We start from the raw sequence: 8,687 nt of genomic DNA on the forward strand, positions 1-8,687 counted from the left end.
GTGAATAGACGTTTTAAAACTTTTACGGATTTGGCTTTGTCCTAATGCGGAATTAAACTAACAGATACTTTTCATGTACAAATCCTAAATATGCTAGGCTCAACTAAGTGCACCAACAACCTATGCTAAACAAGATAGACACTAAAGGAAACTAGTAAGAAAAAACTATATCACAAGATAAGGAAATGTAGGAACTACTAAGCAATTCAACTAGCACAAAATATATCAATATGAGCAATTATGAATTGCAGAAAGTAAAGGGTGTGGGTATGAGATAACCACAAGTGAGTCGAAGACGCGGATTTATCCCAAAGTTCACACTCATGAGAGTGCTAATCTCCGTTAGAGCGGTGCCAAAGCCAAAGCTCCGGGGCGTCACCAAGTGACTCATCGTATTCTCCTGTCGAGTCACCCCCAACGGATGAGCCTCTGTTCACTCGGGGTTGGTCTTCAAGGCGACCACCACACCTTTACAAACTTCTCCGGAGCACACCACAACCATGGAAGCTTCCGGAGGAACTTGACCACCTATGCCACTTCAACACCCTTCCCAGAGCACACCACAAAAGGGAGCTTCTGGGGAACCTTGGCCACATAGGCCTCTTCACAATCTTCTCAATGTATCACCAACCCGTCTAGGAGGTGAAGCCTCCAAGAGTAATAAACTCACGGGAGCTCACTCGAACAAATCGATGCCGGGAGCTCAAACCAATGCAACAAATGCAATGCAAGGTCAAGCAACAAATGCGCAACTCACTCTCTCAATCTCACAAGATGCAACTCAACAAAGTAGGAGATTGAAGAGAGGGGATGCAATAGAGGAAATCAACAAATGACTCCAAGATCCATCCACAAATCCCCCTTCACTTAGAGCGGAGATAGGGGTTTGGGAGATGTGGTAAGAGGCTCAAAATGATGTTTAGAATGTGAATGAACAACCCCCAAACCGGTGGGGAGGAAGGGCTCTTTTATAGCCAACTTCCAAAACTAGCCGTTGGGGCTCCAACGGACACTTCCTGGACACCCCGTGCCCACGGGGGTTTAGACCCCGTGCCCACGGGGTCTCGTGCGCACGGTACAAGCCCGTGTGCACGGGGGGTCAAAAACCCCATGCCCACGGGGTACCCAGAACAGCCTGCAGCAGCCCACTAAAACAGTGATAACTTTTTCATACGGACTCCAAATTCGATGATCTTGGGCTCGTTTTGAAGCTATGGAAATGCCCAAGGTCCTCACATAGATAACCACCCAAGATCAAAAAGAAATAATTATGCAAGTAATGCAAAGGTTTGAGCTCTCTACATGCGACGTGATCAAGCTACTTGCCCGAGAGTCCTTCTTGATAGTACAGCTATCAAACCTACTAACCTGTCTTCCACCAAGAACTATGAGACCCGCAAACCTAGGAAAACCTAGCTAGGTTATACCTTTTCCTTGTATATTAACTTGATCTTGGTGATGACTCCAATGCTTTTCTAAAGTTGGAATCCCTTTCTTGTCCACACCCACTTGGTGAAGATGCTCAAATTGCTTCCTCATATTGCAATGAGGGAAGCATTAACTTAAGCCCATCTTCACATGAGCATTATCATGATGTGGACCGCAAGCTTCAAAGCATATAACCTCCGGCTTCTCATCTTGCACTTGGACTCCTCGAACCCGATGACCATCACCACTTGATGTCATGCACACATAGGCTACTTGAGGTCTTTCCTTTTGATGCAAGCCCATGAGAAACACTTAACCCACATAGACATAACAAACACATAGCATGGGTTAGGTAACAAAGCACAATTCACAATTACTTACCATACCACTAGATCACTTGATCCCACGTGGTACAATGTTTGCGCTTTGAGAGTTGACCATCTAGATATAATCTTCGAGCTTCATCTTGGTCAACCAACATCTTTACTCCAAGCTCCATCTTGGTTTCTTGAAAGCCACAATGAACTCTTCATTTCCCTTCATTGCTTCAAGACAATATCACCAGAGACTCTTTCGTGACCATATCAAGTTCCACTATGAATATCATCTTGGTCACCACATGCCCTTCTAAAAACTCCATCACAATCTCTTGAGAGGCATAATGAATTCTTCACTCTAGTTGCTTGCTTTAAGACTTGATCAACTGAAACCTAACACGTGAGCTCACCATGATATTGTATTAAAATCATAACTTGAATTCTTCTCTTTGATTATTCTCTCAAACCCTTGATCCTTAAAAGCCCTCCATCATAATATCTTGAGAGGCACAATGAATTCTTCACTCTAGTTGCTTGCTTCAAGACTTGATCAACCTAAACCCAACACATGAGCTCACCATGATCTTGTCTTGAAACCATAACTTGAATTCTTATCTTTGATTATTATCTCAAGCCTTTGATCCTTAAAAGCCCAAATATGTCAGTCTTTGAGATCCTCCAATGAACTCCACCATGAACATAATTAGATTAGGCATAGAAATCAATCTTGATGGATTCAATAGAAGTACTCAAAGACCAACTTGAAACCTCACAGGATATGGGATCTCGAGAGCCAACACCTAGGCCTCGTGATCACGGGGTATCCAGAGAGTTGACACTTGACCCCGTGCGCACGGTACAAGCCCGTCTGCATGGGGTATCCAGAGAAGGATACCATGAGGACTTCTTCAGATGCTTTGATGGCAGACTTCACAAAACAACCCAATGCACTTCAAGCATTACTATGGAACATTTCTTCATATAAGATTCAATGCACTTGATGCTCCATATGAATTCTCATTTAACTCCAAAGCATAGAGCAAATATATCTTCATATATATGGACTTCATCCTTGATTCCATTCAATATCCTTGAGGCACTATCTTCATATATATGGACTTCATGCTTGATTCCATCCAATATCCTTGAGGCACCATCTATGGACAAAACCTTCAAATATATCTCATTGAGAAACATTAGTCCATAGAGATTATCATTTAATTACCAAAACCATACTTAGGGTCTACATGCCCTTTCACAAGGTATTGGGTCTAGGTAAGGTTGCAATCTCAAAGGATAGACACATGGAAAAAGTCATGCTTGTCGAGTCCTTAGGATTCAACCTCATGTGTGTCTCAATGCTTTGTGATCTTGATATGGTTGTCGTCTTTGGCAAATATCATTGCATTGTGCTGATGGAATCTGACAATTCCAAAGTCTTCGAAGGCTTTAGGAAAGGAGACTAGTATATTGTTGATTTCTCTGCAGGACCACATCCTACCACATGTCTACTTGCAAAAGCTTCAGAATGCTAGCTATGGCATCGACGACTTGGTCATGCTGGGATGAGAAACTTGCATACACGCGCGAAGAAGAAGCATGTCATTGTCATCGAGGGTGTCAAATTACTCAAAGATCATCTTTGCGGGGCTTGTGAGGCTGGAAAGATCACTAGAGCCAAGCATCCCTCAAAGACTATCATGACCACTTCTCGTCCCTTTGAATTACTTCATATGGATCTCTTTGGCCCTACTCATTATGCCACGTTCTCTGGTTCCGCATCATTATATGGCTTTGTCATAGTTGATGACTATTCTCGTTACACATGGGTGCACATCATCACTTACAAAAATGAAGTGCAGGAAGTCTTCAGACGATTTTCCTCAAGAGCCACTACTAACTTCAGAGTGAAGATCAAGCATATTAGGAGTGATAATGGAATTGAGTTCAAGAACGTTGGTCTCGATGAATATCTTGATATACTTGGTATTACTCACGAGTTATCTGCTCCCTATACTCCTCAGCAGAATGTCGTCGTGGAGCGCAAGAACAGAACTCTTGTTGAGATGGCTCACACCATGCTTGATGAATATAAGACACCTCAGTGCTTTTGGCCTGAAACCATTGATATTGCATGCCACATCATCAATAGGGTATATCTTCACAAATTCTTCAAAAAGACCTCATATGAACTCCTCACTAACAAGAAAACCAATGTAAGTTATTTCAAAGTCTTCGGTGCTAAATGTTGGATTAGAGATCCTCACCATCACTCTAAATTTGCACCGAAAGCACATGTGAGTTTTATGCGTGGGTTTTATGCTTGGTTACGGAAAGGACTCGCACACCTACAGAGTCTTCAACATCAATCATCACAAGATTGTTGAAACTGTAGATGTGTGGTTCGATGAAACTAATGGCTCGCAAAGTGAGCACCTACCTCCTGTGCTAGATGAAATGTCACCTGAGGAATCCATCAAGATCAAAGCTACTGAGGATATCATCCCTACTGAGGAATCTACTGAAGAAGTCATTCTAGATCGAGAAAAAAATCACACTGGTGCTGCTGAAGAAACTGGTCCTGAAGAAATTGCTGGGCCTAAGCAATGTCGTCAACCCGCACATCCTCGCATAGCAAACGAAGTGCAAATCGAGAAGATCATCAATGACATCAACGCACCATGTCCCCTCATGCGCTAAAAAGCTTCACATTTATCTAACTTTTGTGGGCATTTTGCGTTTGTCTCTATCATAGAACCCACCAAAGTTGATGAAGCATTCATGGAATTTGAGTGGATTCAAGCCATGAAAGATGAATTGCATCAATTCAAACTCAACAATGTGTGGGAGCTTGTCAAGCGACCAGACCCACGCAAGCACAACATCATCGGTACCAAATGGATCTACCGCAACAAACAAGATGAAAATGGCCTTGTGCTGAGGAATAAGGCTCGTCTTGTAGCTCAAGGCTACACACAGGTTGAAGGAATTGATTTCGATGAATCTTTTGCACCTGTTTCTAGACTTGAGGCTATTCGCATATTGCTTTCTTACGCTAACCATCATAATATCATCTTACATCAAATGAATGTAAAAAGTGCATTCCTCAATGGTAAGCTTGAGGAAGAAGTATATGTTGCTCAACTACCAGGTTTTGAGGATCCAAAATTTCCAGATCACATCTACAGACTCAACAAGGCCCTCTATGGCCTCAAGCAAGCACCTCGGGCGTGGTATGACACACTAAAGGAATTCCTCATGAAGAAAGGCTTCAAACCCGGTTCACTTGATCCAACTCTTTTCACCAAAGCATATGATGATGAATTATTTGTGTGCCAAATATATGTTGATGATATTATCTTTGGCTGTACTAATCAATGTTATAGTGATGAATTTGCCTATATGATTAGTGAAGAATATCAAATGTCTATGATGGGAGAATTGAAATTTTTTTTAGGTCTTCAAATTCGTCAACAATACAATGGCATATTCATATCTCAGGAGAAATACCTCAAGGATGTGTTGAGGAAATTCGGCATGCAAGATTGCAAAGGCGTCAAAATCCCTATGCCCACAAATGGCCATCTATGCACCAATGAAAATGGTAAATACTTCGATCAAAAGGTATACCGCTCCATGATTGGCTCTTTATTGTACCTATGTGCATCTAGGCCGGATATTATGCTTAGTGTTTGCATGTGTGCCCGATTTCTAGCTACACCGAAGGAATCACACCATAAGGCTTTGAAGCATATTCTTCGATATCTAGCTCACACGCCAACACTTGGATTGTGGTATCCCAAGGGCTCTTCCTTTGATCTCATTGGATATTCAGACTCTGACTATGCTGGTGATCGGGTGGACCGCAAGTCAATGTCAGGCACATGTCATTTCCTCGGACGATCCTTGGTATGTTGGTCCTAAAGAAGCAGAACTGCGTATCACTCTCTACTGCTGAAGCTGAGTATATTGCTGCTGGATCTTGATGTGTTCAATTGCTATGGATGAAGCAAACCCTCAAGGACTATGGCATCAATGTGAAGACTGTGCCACTCTACTGTGACAACGAGACTGCTATCAAGATTGGTCACAACCCAGTTCAGCACTTGAAGACAAAGCACATCCAGATTCGTTGTCATTTTCTTCGTGACCATGTGTTGAAGGGCGACATCTCCATCGACCACGCAAATACTGAAGACCAGCTGGCCAATATCTTCACAAAGCTCTTGCATGAGAAGAGATTTAGCAGAGCTAAATATCTTAGAATCTTCGAATGTTCTTTGAAAAGGAAACACATCCTAACACTTATGCAAACTTGATGACTTAGATGTACAACACACGAAGTAACATTTTTCTTCAATCAATGAAGACTAACCCTCTAAGTGTGAATAAATTAATGAAGAATTTGATTCTCAGAACCCTACGACAATTGTACGCAGTGTCTAAAATCATCATTCTTTTACGGTGGGTTACGCCACCAACCAAAGTTGAAAAATCTTCAATTTGAGTTTTTATTAATTTTTGAAATTCCTCAGTTTTTCAAATTCTTCAACTTTGCATTGTCTTCACTCTTCCCGTCGTTGTTCCTCATTGACTATATATATATATATATATACTTGAGTTTATGTCCTCTACAACATTCACTTATTGCTAATTCCTCAAGTTGATTCTTCTGCTAAGTGAATGTGATCGGACCCTTTCCCCCTCTATGCTAAACTTAACCCTGTCTGTTCACAAATTCTTCATGTGCGTTCTATTTGAAACCCGTTCAAAATCTTCACTATGTCCTAGTCAGCTGAAGAAGTTACGAACGAAACTTTAAAATATTCTTATCTGAATTTTCGGCTTTTGCCGCTCAAACCGTTACACATCCAACGATAAGAGTTATCTATTCACCCACGATCTTACACGATCTCCACCACACTATATGTGGGTGACACATTTCGCTAGGATGAGAAGGGTTAGGGGCACGTTTGTCCATTTTCCTCGGGCGAGCAGTTTTTCACTGCGGCTATAAATACCCCTCACCTTCCTCGGACTGCATTTACGCCGCTCGATCTCACTCCCCTCGCTCGAGCTCTCAAGCCCTAGCGTCGCCTCTACCTTCATTGCCGCTGGTGAGGAAGAGCTTCACTGCCTCGACCTCGTTGCCGTCGTACTCGCGCCGGCCGCGGACATCTTCTCTCTGCCGCCGACGTAGCCATCTTCCTCTGCAAGTTAGGGCGTGGAAGATCTGGACTGACGAACTTCCAAATCTACACTCCCAGTTTGTCGTGTTCTTCATCAAGGGTAATTAAAAGTTACTTTTACTACCCTTGTTAATACTGATGATTTTCATAAAATCTTCAAAAGGTGTTTATTCTTCAACTTCCACACTCTAAACACCTAGCACAATCATCTGTTCTTGATCTGTTTCTCTAAGTGACGTTTTTCCTCAAGATTCCTCAATCGTGTGAATCTCACAATCCGCACAACTCTGGAACGTAAGTCAAAGAACGCTTAGTGAAATTCTTCAAGACATATCTAGTCAATTTCCTCAAACTTGTTCCGTTTTGCAAAACTTCTGAGAACACATATGACCTCTCCAAATTCTTCGCACCTATACTCTGTTCACAGGTACACATGTCTGCTGCTGAATCACTTGGTTCTCATCAACTTAACTCATTTGTAGTGTTCCTTGAAGAAAACATGCATACTTCCTCGGAGAACTCAATAGTTCAAATTCCTTAGCTGAAGAAAATGGCAGATGGTAAAAGACCTCAGAAGGGAGGAAAGAAACTGGAAGTCAACACTGCTTTTGAGATCCCTGCTGACATTTATGCAGGGTACTGCACGCCTGATGAGGCAACTTATGGGAAGGAAACTAAGATTGAGCGCAAGGTGTGCATACAGAAAATTGAACGAAGATGGGCACGGGAATGGAGGGAGTACAGATATGTTACTCCAAAATATATGAAGAAATTCGCTCTAAACCCTCCTTGCCCAAGACCTCCATTGGCACCTGGCCAAAGAGCTGATCCCACAAGCATAAAACATGGTGAGGATTATGCTGATGAATGGGCCAAGTGGCAAGCCAAGTTGGCCAAGTGATGGGGATTGTTGCAGAAATGAAAAAATTTCTACGCATCACTAATAACCCACAAGTGTAGGGGGTCGCAACAGCTTTCGAGGGTAGAGTATTCAACCCAAATTTATTGATTAGACACAAGGGGAGCCAAAGAATATTCTTAAGTATTAGCAGTTGAGTTGTCAATTCAACCACACATGGATAACTTAGTATCTGGAGCAAAGTATTTAGTAGCAAAGTGGTATGATAGTAATGGTAACAGTGGCAAAAGTAAAGATGATAGTTTTGTAGAAGATGTAACAGTAGCAACGGAAAAATAAATAAGCGAAGGACAATATGTGAAAAGCTCATAGGCATTGGATCAGTGATGGATAATTATGTCGGATGCGATTCCTCATGTAATAGCTATAACATAGGGTGACACAGAACTAGCTCCAGTTCATCAATGTAATGTAGGCATGTATTTTGAATATAGTCATACGTGCTTATGGAAAAGAACTTGCATGACATCTTTTGTCCTACCCTCCCATGCCAGCGGGGTCCTAGTGGAAACTAAGGGATATTAAGGCCTCCTTTTAATAGAGAACCGGAACAAAGCATTAGCACATAGTGAATACATGAACTCCTCAAACTATGGTCGTCACCGAGAAGTATCCCGATTATTGTCACTTTGGGGTTGTCGGATCATAACACATGATAGGTGACTATAGACTTGCAAGATAGGATCAAGAACTCACATATATTCATGAAAACATAATAGGTTCAGATCTGAAATCATGGCACTCGGGCCCTAGTGACAAGCATTAAGCATAGTAAAGTCATAGCAACATCAATCTCAGAACATAGTGGATACTAGGGATCAAACCCTAACAAAA

Source organism: Triticum dicoccoides, chromosome 2B, assembly GCF_002162155.2.
Source record: "Triticum dicoccoides isolate Atlit2015 ecotype Zavitan chromosome 2B, WEW_v2.0, whole genome shotgun sequence".
Classification (NCBI taxonomy): domain Eukaryota; kingdom Viridiplantae; phylum Streptophyta; class Magnoliopsida; order Poales; family Poaceae; genus Triticum; species Triticum dicoccoides.